Below are 14409 nucleotides of genomic sequence, written 5' to 3'. Positions count from 1 at the left end.
GAAATATCCACAATTATAGTTAAGATTTTTAACACTCTTCTCTCCATAACTGATAAAAGCAAATCAAGAGAACATCAGTAATTTTCATAGAAAATTATGAACAATACCATCAACCAAATTAACCTAAGTGCATATACAGAACATTCCACCAATGACTGCAGACTACTCATTCTTTTCAAATGCACATGGAACATTCACCAAGATAGACTATATGTTGGACCACAAAACAAGTCTCAATAAATTTCAAAGAAGTGAAAACATATAAAATGTATTATCCAAACACAATGAAATTAAAAACCAAGACTAGAAAGATACCTAGAAAATCCTCAAACATATATGATTAAGTCAGGTATTAAACTGGGTGTGTGCCTCTTAGAATCAATAAACGTAGTAAATATAACTTCATTACCCTGTATGAAAGAAGCATCTAAATTCTTGCTGTATCTTGTCCATTGTAACCATGGGGGACAAGGATTTTTTAAGAGAAGTGATTAGAATGCATTCTAATGCTTTCTATAAGAAACAAATCTTTGCCTATGGTGTCTTCTTAATCACAGATGACGGAAATTTATAGGATCAAAAAATGTTTTGGACATTTTCTAATCATATTATAATTGTCATGTACATCAAATGGCAGATTCCATTCTAAGTAACATTTCTTTTTTTTCTTTTTAATATTTCCCCATCTATTTGCTTTTTTTTAAAATTAATTAATTTATTTATTTTTATTTATTTTTGGCTGTGTTGGGTCTTCGTTTCTGTGCGAGGGCTTTCTCTAGTTGCGGCAAGCGGGGGCCACTCTTCATCGCGGTGCACGGGCCTCTCACTATCGTGGCCTCTCTTGTTGCGGAGCACAGGCTCCAGACGCGCAGGCTCAGTAGTTGTGGCTCACAGGCCTAGTTGCTCTGCGGCATGTGGGATCTTCCCAGACCAGGGCTCGAACCCGTGTTCCTTGCATTAGCAGGCAGATTCTCAACCACTGTGCCACCAGGGAGGCCCAGTAACATTTCTTTTTGTTTACACTATAGTAGGATAATATCTGGTGAATATAAATTTGTATAGCTAGAGAAGTTCTCTAAAGATTTATAGTAAATTAGCTAAACCCTTACATGTTAGAACTGATGTCACTTGTGGGAGATTGCTGCCTTCCATTTCCATATAAAAACCAATTCAATACACCTACTCAAAGTTTGAGGTCTTTCACTAAGGTGGCATTTAAAAGGGATTTGACTTACTGGACCTTGTTCTGAACTTTTTGCTTCCACATTTCTACTTCTACAGATTTCTTCCTCCCTAAAACTAGAGTACGATGGTGGGGGAGGATGTATGAATAGTCACAGCACAGAGGCTTTTTAGGGCAGTTAAATATACTCTTGTATGATAACCATAACGATGGATACATGTAATTATACATTTGTCTAAACCCACAGAATGCACACCACCAAGAATGAACTGCAGTGTAAACTCTGGATTTTGGGTGATTATGATGTGTCAATGTCGGTTCATCCACTGCAACAAACACACTGTTGTGGTTGGGGAACACTGATAACGGGGGAGACTATGCATGTGTGGGGCAGGGAGTATACGGTAAATCTCTGTACTTTCCCCTCAGTTTTGCTGTGAACCTTAAACTGCTCTAAAACAATAAAGTCATAATAAAAAAATAGAGTATGACCAAATTTTAATTTCATGTCTGACGTTTGTCTTGAGGACCAATTTGGAGTATCTGTATTTTCAGATTGAGGAGGAGGAGACCTTGTGGATTATGAATTAGAGATTAATATTCCTTTTTTTTTTTTTTTGGCCGTGCTGCGTGGCACGCAGGATCTTAGTTCCCCCACCAGGGATCGAACCCGTGCCCCTTGCAATGGAAGCACAGAGCCCTAACTACTGGACAGCCAGGGATTTCCCAAGAGATTAATATTCTTTTGATCAAACATAGAGAAACTGATCACATTCTCTTAAATTTGAATATGATGACTTTAGTATGGATTTTCATTTTTACTAATTCTACAATATCAATAAAAATATATCCTTTATGTCTTAAGAGAAAAAGATTCATCATGTGGACCAGCAATGCTTGGTTCTATGTATGTGGTGACATCTGGCCTGGAGGGAGAAAATGGTTTCCTTGAAGAAAGAATCACAACCACCTTCCGATTACACACACACATAAATAATAATCTGCAAGCATCAAAATTAGGCCTTATACAGAGGACCGTTCAGTCCTTAATCTAGATATGAAGGCCATTTCACAATGACCACGCCTATAGGTAAACCCTTCAATATACGCAGATGTCAATGTATTGGGTTGGCCAAAAAGTGCCTTCGGTTTTTAAGTAAAAACAAAAGACACATTTTTCATTTGCACCAAGAACTTTACCGAACAATGTATTCACCCTTTTGTTCCACTATCTTCTGCCATTTTTCAGGCAGCTTCTTAATTCCATCTTCCCAAAACTTTTTCTCTTTTTGAGCAAAGAACTGTTCCAGTGCCTTTTACAGTCTTCCAGGGAATTGAAATTTTTTCCATTAAGAGAATTTTGTAAAGACCGAAATGAATGGAAATCCGAAGGTGTAATGTCTGGTGAATACGACGGATGAATCAGAACTTCCCAGCCTAGCTGTAACAGTTTTTGCCTGGTCATCAAAGAAACATGCGGTCTTGCGTTATCCTGATGGAAGATTATGTGTTTTCTGTTGACTAATTCCAGATGCTTTTTGTCAAGTGCTGCTTTCAGTTGGTCTAATTGGGTGCAGTACTTGTTGGAATTAATCGTTTGGTTTTCCAGAAAGCTCATAATAGAGGACTCCCTTCCAATCCCACCATATACACAACATCACCTTCTCTGGATGAAGACCTGCCTTTGGTGTGGATGGTGGTAGTTCATTTCACTTGCCCCACGATCTCTTCTGTTCCACATTGTTGTACAGTATCCACTTTTCATCACCCGTCACAATTTGTTTTAAAAATGGAACGTTTTCATTACATTTAAGAAGAGAATCGCATGCGGAAATATGGTCAAGAAGGTTTTTTTCCTCTTAACTTACGTGGAACGCAAACATCAAAGCGATTAACATAACCAAGCTGGTGCAAATGATTTTCAACACTTGATTTGGATATTGTGAGTATGTCGGCTATCTTCCGCGTGGTATAACGTTGATTGTTCTCAATTAATGTCTCGATTTGATCGCTATCAACTTCAACTGGTCTACCCGACCACAGAGCATTGTCCAGCAAGAAATCTCCAGCACGAAACTTCGCAAACCACTTTTGACATGTTCGATCAGTCACAGCACCTTGTCCATATACTGCACAAATCTTTTTTTTGTTTCAATTGCCTTTTTACCTTTCTTGAAATAATAAAGCATAATAGGCCGAAAATGTTCCTTTTTTCTTTCCATCTTCAATATTAAAAGGGCTACACAAAAATTCACCAATTTTGGGCTTCCCTGGAGGCGCAGTGGTTAAGAATCCACCTGCCAATGCACGGGACACGGGTTCGATCCCTGGTCCAGGAAGGTCCCACATGCCACGGAGCAACAAAGCCTGTGCGCCACAACTGCTGAGCCTGTGTTCTAGAGCCTGTGCTCCACAACAAGGGAAGCCACCACAATGAGAAGACCGCGCACAGCAACGAAGACCAATGCAGCCAAAAATAAATAAATAAATTTATATAAAAAAAAAATTCACCAATTTTGATGTCTTTTTTTACATGCACGCTGATATGACAGCTGTCACATACAATCTAACAAAATTGTTTCAAATGAAGCTAAAGACAACTAAGTGCTACTAGAGCCATCTTACAGAAAAAAACGAATGAAACTTTTGGCCAACCCAAAATAAAGTGAGCAGGAAAAAAGGTGAACCACCCTCTCTTCTATGTCTGATAAGGTCTGATGCGAATACTTCTTTCTCCCATGTCTCTTTGTCACTGATCTTAACCGCTCGGCAATAAACAAAATATCTACTCAAACTCATAAATGACAAATTAATGTAAAAATTTGATTTTTAAAATATTTTCACTTACATATTTTGTTCCGTGAGGAAAATCTGAAATAAGCTGCCCTTAGGGCTTTTAACAATAGGAGAGTTAGTTCCTACTTGTGTAAAGCTCATTATTAGCACCTTGAAGTAATGAATTCATTCAGTCAACTCTTGATTGTTATGCGGACGAATATGAGTCACAGAATCAACATTTACGTAATCCAAAAGTCATTAGTGAAACCTTTTAAATGAGACTGAAGTGTAGGAATCTTGACTAAGAAGGGGCAGAAAGGGGGCTTTTGGTGTGCTGGTTACGTACTATTTAATGTTAAGTGTGTTCACTTTGAGATAATTCATTAAAGCCGTAATCTTAACGATTTGTGTCCTTTTTTGGTTATGTGATTCTTCAATTTTAAAAAGGCTAATATAAAAAGAAAAAATTTTAAACTGAAAACACTAAATGATCTAATAAGCTCCATGAAATTCTGGATTTCTGTCTTGTTCAGCACTGTATTCCCAGTGCCTAGAATCTGGCACATAGGAAGGACTCAACATATATTCAAATAAATTAACGGTTAAAAAAAAAAATCCTACTATGCAAAAGTAGAAGAGCTTATATAAAGAGCAAAGTTTCCCCACACCACCTCCCAACTCCAATCCTGCTTTTCCGAGTGATCAACTTTTTAACACTCTTAACTTTCTCTTTTTGGTTTTCCTGGGGGTTCTTTTCATATCCCTAAATACTATGTTTATATCTTTTTTTCTTAATTGATCAATTTTAGACATTGTGTTCTTGCTATGACAGATGAGGATTCAGGTCATACCACTACCACTTCCCTATCTTCTTCCTCCAAATATAGTTATAATTAGTGAGACCCTGAAGCAATTTACAATCAAAATACTGAATTTTATATTCAATTTCTATATCATGTGTGCCTTAAATTGCTTTGGAGATATGAACATGAGTTCATAGTAGAGAATAATTAATAATGAAAACATGCAACCCCAGAAACACCTGGATGTCAGAAAGAAGTTAGACTGGGACTATAAATGATATATAAATGATAACTCATAATTCAAAAATGGACAGTTCCTCATATTATCATATTGATAATCAAGAACTGTCTTTGTACTTTCTTACACGAATTTTCCTTAAGTTGACCTATCTGAATATGGCAAGACAATCTGAAGTCTTCCAAGTAACACTATTATATCAAAGAAACAAATAATTTTAGAGGGAGAAGCTCATTTAGTCTGTCTCATTTTTTTTTTTAAGAGACAAAATGAGACCCAGAGAAGTTAATTAACTTGCCCAGAGTCACACAACTTAATCAAGAGCAGTCTATCAATATTTTGTCGAGTTATTTACTTATTCATTTGGCAAACTTACTGGGTGCTGTGCTGATAAAAAGTAAGATAAAATCCCTTCCCTCAAGATATTTTCTGTCTAGAAAGCATAAGAAGTCAAGAGCCCATGAACTGGGAGCACATAAATCTTTATGGGGAGGTCAGGAGAATGGGTAGAGGAGGGACAGAGACATGGCGATGTGCACACCATGCCTGAAGGTTGAGTAGTCAGCACAACGGCTAGGAAGGAGAGCGCACTCCTCACACAGGGAATGCAGATGCAGAGGCATTCAAAGTGAGAAAAGATGGCAGATAGGAACTGAAAATTGATATGGATGACTTGAGAAATAGGGGATGGGTGAGGAGCAAGGGTGGGAGGTGAGGTGTGCAGGAATCAGCTTGCAAAGACAATGGAGACATTTCAGAAATATAAAGATCGTGATATGATCAGATCTGCACTTTAGAAAGCTGACTTTTATGCTGGAATGAAGGATGGAACAGAAGCAGGAGATTATGCATCAGGAGCGAATGAAAAAAATGAAAGCTAGAAATTCAATGAGGAAGGGATGAATTCTGGAGATGAGAGGAGGCTGAATTGATAGAATTTGGTGATGGATTGGAGGAGATAAGTGGGTATGCATGAAGAATGGGTTTCTAGATTTCTGGCATGGGAAACCTACTGAATGGACCACAGTGGGCTAACAACTGTATCCCCTAAATGTGCTGGGAGGAGCAATTTGGTGGGTGGGAATGATGATAAATTTGATATTGGCATACTGACGGGGATATCCATGTAATGATACTTAAGTGCCTCAGCAATAAAATTACTGTTTTCTGTGGCTTGCCTTGAATGAATGGACTCCTTCAGTTTAACACATATTTAGTACGTACAGCAAAACTGCCCCCCCTCCCCAGTCACCCATCTATTTTAACTTGGACTAATTCCTATTTGGCTATTATGTTAGACTTTTCAAGAGAAACAGGATACTTTCCCTGTCCATCATAAAAAAGCACTTCAAACTAAATGACTGATAAGGCAATGTTTTAAAATAGGAAGTATTAAAATCTTCCAAGGTGTGCTTGTTAAATTTAGTTAAATGTCTAAAACAGGAAACTGGGTAAACACATGGAGAAACCATAAAGACATTATATCCAATAAATGCTATGATATAGCAAGAGAGCAAGGAAGTGCATTTAACTGTTATCAGATACCATGCTTTTGATTTTATAATTTCCCAAGTGTATTGAGGTCTGCTTAACACAACTGACTTAAGAATGTGGGGGAAATGACTATTGATTTCAATTAATCAAAAGTAGGATAAGCCACAGTGAAATGTCTACAAAACAGTTCTATTCAAGGACAACCTCTCACTCCTTTCATTATGACCCTCCTCTTCTCATCCATGATATACAAAATTTATCCTTTTCTCTGGAATTCTGATTCACTTTCTAGATTACTTTTCTTTTCCACATTTAAGTCAAAAATAAAGTTCAAGATCTGATTTTATAGAGGACTCTCCCCTAAAACTTTATCTATGCTTTCATTATCCTTTGTTTTGGCCAAAGTTTTCAACATTAAATTTAACTTTTATTTTTTACCTTCATGTTTCTTCCTTTCTACTTTAAATGTCCTCTATATGAACAGAGGGAATTCATACTCCTTCCATCCTTCCACATTGTCTTTAACTTTATAAATCATACAGGTGCTTATATTATTTAGAGAGCATTATAGTAGATGCTGTAAATTTTTAGGGATTCTTTTCCTCTGACCTCACAACCACACCTAGGCCCCATTTAAAAGAAAAATACACTTTATAAATCAAGTCTTAATGATCAAACACCAATAAATGGTTATATCTTAGAAAACAAACCTATACCTAAGTTAAGAACTGGTAGATAAAGAAGTTCTTCAAACATCAATAAAACATAAGTCAGGGATTCATGTTAAAACACTAAAAAAAAAAATAGTCATTCTCTCCATTCCTAAAATTCTTGTCGTGGAAGGCATATTTTCTAAGACAATTAAGCAATTTACTTTCACTATTTAAATGAATTGTAGGCTTGAACCCAGAACCGATGAATAGGTAGATTGATTAGGGAATTTGTCATCACTTTTAATTTTTCTTTTTTCAAGCTTAATATTATTAGAATTGATTTCTGGAGATAAAAATGAAGGATACGTATGCCCTGACACTGAAATATACTGTGATATATTTAGTAAAACCACACAATAAATAATAATGAATAATAAAAATGATAAATAATTTTGTAAAATAACTGCTATTTTGACAAACAAAATTCATTATAGCAATCAAGTTATTTAATGTTAATTAAGCTCTCTCTATAGAGGTGTGCTTAACTTTATGTAGCTTTTGTATTTTTTTAGTTCAAGTTAGCAAAAAAAGAAAATCTCATGTACAAATGCTGGTGAGCCTCATATATCAAAAGGCTTAAATCTAAGAAAAATCCAAAGCTTTATTTTCCAGTATGAAATGTTTGAATGGTCCATACATTTTTTGACTCACACAGTGACGACTGGGGCAACGTTAGAGCTCTGTGTTTTTGTTTATGCCCAGAAGCTGTAGACGGAGCTGATTATGTAATGGAACACAGCAAAATTTATCGTTCTCTCCAAATCTTCTCACAGGGAAGCTATACGCAGAGTACTTGAATTATTTTATCATTCTAACTAACAAACACTGCTGCTATTCACTTTTCAGGGTACTTTTCAACAATGACAGCTTTACAATGTACCTGTTATATAAGTAAACATTTATTTTCTTCCTCAGTTTGTTGGCAACAACAAAAATGATTATACATATATGTATTTGTAAACAACTTTTAAAATTAATTTTTAAAACTTGAATGTGTGTTTGTTAAGTGATTTGAAGAGAGGTCAGGGTCAGAATCAGAATTAATTTAGTCCAAAGCTGAGTGGACTGAAGTTAGGAGTTTTCAGTAAAATGGTTCTGACCCTCCCTGAGGGTATGACACCAGGCCTGGGAGTGTTGGCATTGTACCCTTTTCTAGTGTGGATGGTATATTTCATTTCATAAATTGTGTCCACAGAGAATAAATGGTTAGATTCAGAGTTCCAAGGAAAATTTTCTGAAAAATGCTACAAGTAAGAAATAACGAACAAAACCCTCCTGTGATGAGGCCCCAGGTTTTATAGTGTTGCAAAATCATTAAAGTATGAAAGTGGAAAGTATAGTAAACCTTGTGGACTGCCTGCTGGTTCCTGAGGTTTTCCAGCTATAACCTTTTCCCCCCAGTTTTTTATAGGTCATAGGTATTTTATTCCGGATGTCGTAAAATATTTTGTTTTTACTTTTTGATTGATTAATTTAGATAGGCTTTAACAATCTTTGGATTACAAAGCAGTGCTTGCAGCATCAGTCAGCCTCCATCAGTCAGAATTTTTTTCACAGCTTAAAGAAATCATCTATGGATTAAATTCATTAATATCTGTCAAAAGTATGGGTCAGAATAAAAGCTGGTTATAAGATTTTTGGCCTAATGGTGAAATGTAAATGAACAGTAATAAGCTAATTTGTAATAGGGAATTAAGCCATCCGTTTCATTATTCTAATTTCAAAAACAGGCAACAAATTAAAGCAGATGAAACTTGTACTACTGATAATTAAATCTATTACTGCAAAAAATATAAAAGAATAACAATGAATTGATTTCTTTTTAAATTTTAAAATACGATAATAAAATTTTTAAATACAAAGATATTTTTAAGATTAATATTGTAAATTTAACAAATATTTTCATCCATGATCTACACTCTTGAAGAGTCTATACTCTTTAACAAATCACACTTTATATCACTTTTGTGTAAAACTGTTAGGGTTTAAATATTTTTATAGTGAAGCAATGAGATTTCACTTCACAACTTATTTTCTAAACTATTAGCTGATATTCAAGGGTAGGTCTACCAGCCTCACCTGAAAATATGAAAGCATATTAATTTGCACCCAGGAACCCTCTCTAAAACAACAGAGACCAAAGGTATGAAACGAAGTCATCATTGAGAAAAGAATGCTACTTTTCTTCATCTAACAGTGAAGCACTGGATACTCATTAATGAAATATTGCGAAGATAAGTGTCTTGGTAATATTACCCTAACTATTAACTCTACCAGATTATCTGGTTGCAAATATTAATCTTTTTTGATTAAAAAAAAAAATGTTCAAGGAGCCAAACTGACTTGCTAAACTATGTCACAAGTCCCAACTTTCCTCTCTGAAGATGAATGAATGCCTCCATCTTTAAAACCCTTAAGGTCTCCTAAGCAGTGACAGGGTCAACTCAAAGGGGGTATGTATGCTTCTGATGATTTACCTGCTCACCTCCAAGAACACTGTAGGAGAACTCAGTATTTATGGGAGATACAAGAGAGCAAATGAGAAGTCATTCTCAGAAAGCAGGGTCAATTGCTTCAGTATGGTTTGCTGGTCACCAAGAAGCAGTTGTCAATTAACTCTGATCAGACATAAATGTAGATGTAGGAGCAGCACATTTAAAAGTGTCCCCCAGCACAAAAATTCTGTTCCTTCTCCTCCTTCTCTTCTTAAAACATAAAACAATCATGCCACCTTGTATGATTCATATTATAAACAGAAAACCAATCAGCCAAACGAAACAACCTTCCTACTAAAAGTAAGGGAAATTAATGAGAAATTTTGCATAGCCATTGATTCTTATATATCCACTCCTGTTAATGTGATTGCTGTTCAATCTGTAGACTAGAAGAGCATAACCTGAATATCTATTCTTATTGCTTAAACTACTCTGCATTTCCAGATACATTTTCTGCTGCAGTCATTTCTATGCTCAGAACAGCACTTCTAATAGGTTCTGAAAAAGAAAAAGATATTTTGACTACTTTATCAAAAATCTATATAGAAACTCAGATATCATTTTTTAAATTTATTGTTTTAAAATGTCAACTACTGTTCTTACTTCTCCCAAGTTCAAACTAATTGAAGGTTATGAAGTAACCACTTCCCCCAGAAGCCAGAACTTTCACCTCTTCTGAACAGGGGAATACCTCTCATAAATTAGGTAAAAAATAAGGGCTTGCTGATTGAATGATAGTCCAAGATTCCTGTGGCTGCCAATTCCTTATGAAGACCTTCCATCTACCACAGTGAGCAATCCCTGAAAGTCCAGGTAGTAACTTCATTAGTTATCTGGAAGTCTGAAAGCAATGGTAAACACAGCCTGCATAAATATTAGTTTCTCAACTAGAGTCAATTTGTTCCAAGGAACATGACAAGAGAAATGTGAGGACGGTGATCACTAAATCTAAAATTCTGTCTATTTCAGACTAATTGAGCTTTTACCAAATGCAACTCAGTCATTACAGATGATCTTGTTTAAAAGGTAGAAGTAAGAAGGAAGTGCAAAGATCAAAGGAGTGCTTACAAAGGGGAACAACTATTTTTGTACCTATACTCCAGTATTTACTAACGGGGTTTGAAAAACGGGCGTTTATTCAGCCCACGTGAATGCCAACTGCAGAACACAAGATAAAATTGAAAGTTCAAAACAAACAGATTTTCAAATCACCACCAATCCCTAATTGGATTATATAGAACTTTCTTTAAAAAGTCTTTCAAACAAGGTTAGAAGTGGTTTTCTATCCACGGCAAGCAGTATTTCAGTCCAGTAGGCTGTGGCCCAGGAAGACATTTTATCTAAATAAGCTCCAGAGGACTTTGAGGAGTTGCAGGTTATCAGTGTGGATGAGTAAGTTCAGGAGATCTCATATTTCCATTTATCATATATGTTCTTCTCACTTTAGCAATTTAATTACATGATAAATCAATCTCTTTTTATTTCCTGTCTTCTCAAGTTCAGAAGCTCAAAAAAATACTCTGCTTTAAGTTATTTACATAACTTCTTTAGTGCATCAAACAGTAAAAGGATTCATCTCTAGAAAGCACAATATTAAAATCAGGAAAACAGCATGCTTCAGCTGAGGGCTTTATTTTAATCAAATTCCCACTTAAAGTTTTAGCAACAGGAATGCAATTTAAACTACTCAGGAATATTCAATTGAGGCATTCTGTTAGAAAAATAAGCACTGAACATCTTGATCCTAAGCTTTAGTGTTTACCAAAGATCACCAGTCTGCAGAAGAACATTTCTATGCCACAGCCATTAAATGTTTTAGTAATACCACAGTCATTTTCTCAGATTATGGGCTTTATAACAAAATCTTTAAGTTAAATATAGTTATTTAGTTACCTGCAATGCTGAAAAACCCTACTTAGCAAAGTCCATGAAAACCTCTTAAATCTTGATAATCAAAGCCAAGCAACCAACCAATCTTCGTACAAATTTCCTAATTTACTACGGTAAATTAATGAGAAATTTTATGTAGCCATTGATTCTTACATACCACTCCTGATAATGTGATTCCTGTTCAACCTACACACCAGAAGAGCATAATCTGAATATTTACTCTATTGGTTAAACTACCCTGCATTTCCAGATACACTTTCTACTGCAGTCATCTCTCTGCTCAGAACAGCACGTCTACCAACAAGTTCTGAAGAAGCAAAAGATGATATTTTGACTACTTTATCAAAAATGTATATGGAAGCTCAGATATTTTTAAAATTTATTATTTTAAAATGTCACGATAAGCTTTGTTTACATTTTTGTTTTAGAGGTCATGCACAACACATGGTACCATTGTCCAAGTGTTTTACATAATCAGGGTGTCTAAAAAGTGTTCTAAGTGGGTAATTTCGCTCTCAAATGCCCGGCCCTGTAGGATCAGTACCAGGCCCTCCTTATCTTTTGAAAACTAAGGTACAGGTCCTATGGTAGGTGAGCATATCCTGTCCTCGTTGGTTGGAGAGAGAGAGAGAGAGAGAGAGAGAGAGTGTGTGTGTGTGTGTTGGGGTGTGTGTGTGTGTGTGTGTGTGTGTGTGAAGTGGGGGGCTTCTTTTGGAGGTAGGAGACCAGGAATAAGGCTATCCGGTTCAATCTTGGGGAGCTGGGGAGGGCTTTCCCAGCCCAGAGGACTGACATGCACTTCTGCTTTCATTTCGTGGAACGCCCTTAGGTGAAATCTGCTTCTGCACTGCACCAACCACCTTCCCCTCACTCCTCCGCGCCCAAGCGCCCCTCAGCCCTCAAGCCCCGACCCCCCGGCAGGGGGAGGGGAGGTGGGGATAAAAAAAGTTTGCGCGAGTTGCCCTCCGCTCCGCGTTCCCGCCCGGCGGAGGGACTGGGGAGGAAGAACGGCCCGGGCGAGCAGCCGCGGCCCTCCGGCCGACCGGCCCGTGCTTAGTCCGGAGGTGCCTTTCCCCCCTCGCTCGGAGCCCATGCGTCCCTCCGCTACTGTCAACCTCCTCCTCCGGTCTAGCCGAGCGGTTAGCGCAGGAATGAGGAAGTCCGAGCGGGGCCGGACGGGGTGCGGGGCGGGTGGGTGGCGGGAGTCGGGCCGCACGTCGCCGGCGCGGCCCCCGCTTGCCCGAGTCTGGCTTACCCTGCTGGCGGGTCCGCGCTCGGCCTCCCTGCGCCTGTGGCTCCCGCTCCGGGGCGGCGCGGGCCTGGGGTCCGGGGAAGGAAGAGGCGGCGGCCGGCCGGAGCCGGAGCGGGTCGGCTCGGGTCCGGGCGGGCGCGCGGTCTCGCCGGGCCAGTCAGCGCCGCGCCATGGCCGCAGCGCGGGCGGAGGGAACGCCGGGCGCGCGGCTGCGGGACCGCGGCGTCGCCGCCTTCCCGGCCGCGGCGGCTCCGGCCTGGGCTGCCCCGGGCTCTCGAGTGAGGCTGGCGGCGGGACGCTGGCCAAGGGCAGCGGCGAGAGGCCCGACCGACGGGAAGGGCAGGGGAAGCTGTCGGCGCGTCGCCGGGCCGCTCCGGTGGCGAAACCTCCTCTTCCTGCCGCGGCTCGCTGGTGCACTTCTCTCTCTTTCTCTCTCGCTCACTCTCTCACTTCCTGGCTGGAAATTCCCACTGACGTCGAGAGAGAAGACAGACAGACGGACACACGCGCGCACGCAGCGGGGGCGGGAGGTGGGGTCGCCGCCGGGGGTGGGGGAAGCCCGCACTCCTGCGGGGGGGACCTTGCGCCCCCGGCCCGGCCTCGCCGGCCCGCTCCGCACACGCCCCTCGGAGCCGCTGCGGGGCGCAGGCGAGGGGCGCGCGTTCGGCGCCCTGGACGCCGGCGTCCCCCGCCGCCGCTCCGGGAGCCCCGAGGGCAGTGGCGGACGGGGACGCCCCCTGGAAGCGCCCGCGGGGCCGACTCTTGCTGGGAAGCGGGCGGCGCGGAGGCGTCGGCCGTGCGGCTGTGAGAGTCAGCCAGTCCAGAGCCCCGAAGGACAGGCCCAGGCATCCAGAGGGGATGATGGGTCGGCGTGGAGCCAGGCATGCTGTGTATAAAAATAAGTCTCATCTGTATATTCCATTTAAGTGCTCTCAGTTACTCTCAAATCTCTTTACAGATTAAACTGGAATGTCTATGGCATAACTGACTTCTGTCCAGGGAAGTCTGAACGTCTACCGGTTTGGGGTGAGGTCTCAAATCTCCTGGTTTTGACAGTTCTTCAGAATTTTCATTTACAGGGCATTGTCAGGCCTTTATGAGAATTACTGTGGGTGGAATTAGAGAGATGCTGGTAGCAATGGTTTTGGTTCACAGCTCATAAAGAAACACTGATCCAGCAGGTGGGAATTTGTTTTCTTCTGGAGAGACCGCTGCTAGAACCCGCAGACGGGCCTCCCGGTGATCACCATTCACTAGCATTTGAGCTTCTTTACATGCCAGGCACTGTGCTAGGCGGGGCAGGGAATACCTTAGGGTAGATTAGTTACCCAAACAAGAAACCAGAGCTGAAATAGATATTTTAGTGCTAATTATCTCACTACTGAATTCAGTGATAACTGTGTAAATTGAACTTTAAAACATCAGGAATCACCGATTCACCAGGCAGGGTTGCTATGGCATTAGACTGCCCATAGCAATATTCCCTTCGTGCCCACTCCTTGCCATACCCCCTCCCTCCTCGGGTTGTAAGAATCTTCTTGGTGGAGTGTTCAGCAGAGGAGT

At 39.9% G+C, this 14409-nt stretch overlaps 1 protein-coding gene across 2 annotated transcripts in view; it reads right to left on the bottom strand.

Moving 5' to 3' along the window:
- The window catches only part of NFKB1 (nuclear factor kappa B subunit 1), a 124206-nt gene extending 110908 nt beyond the window's left edge, over positions 1–13298 (bottom strand). For both annotated transcript variants that reach the window (XM_057546739.1, XM_057546740.1), the window contains exon 1: positions 12850–13298. The gene's annotated coding sequence lies outside the window, so the exon portion shown is untranslated. The remainder of the gene's footprint in view (positions 1–12849) is intronic.
- Between the last annotated feature and the right edge of the window lie 1111 nt (positions 13299–14409).

Source organism: Balaenoptera acutorostrata, chromosome 5, assembly GCF_949987535.1.
Source record: "Balaenoptera acutorostrata chromosome 5, mBalAcu1.1, whole genome shotgun sequence".
Lineage (NCBI taxonomy): Eukaryota > Metazoa > Chordata > Mammalia > Artiodactyla > Balaenopteridae > Balaenoptera > Balaenoptera acutorostrata.
The sequence above is the reverse complement of the archived record's forward strand: the minus strand, read 5'-3'. Positions and strand labels throughout refer to the sequence as shown.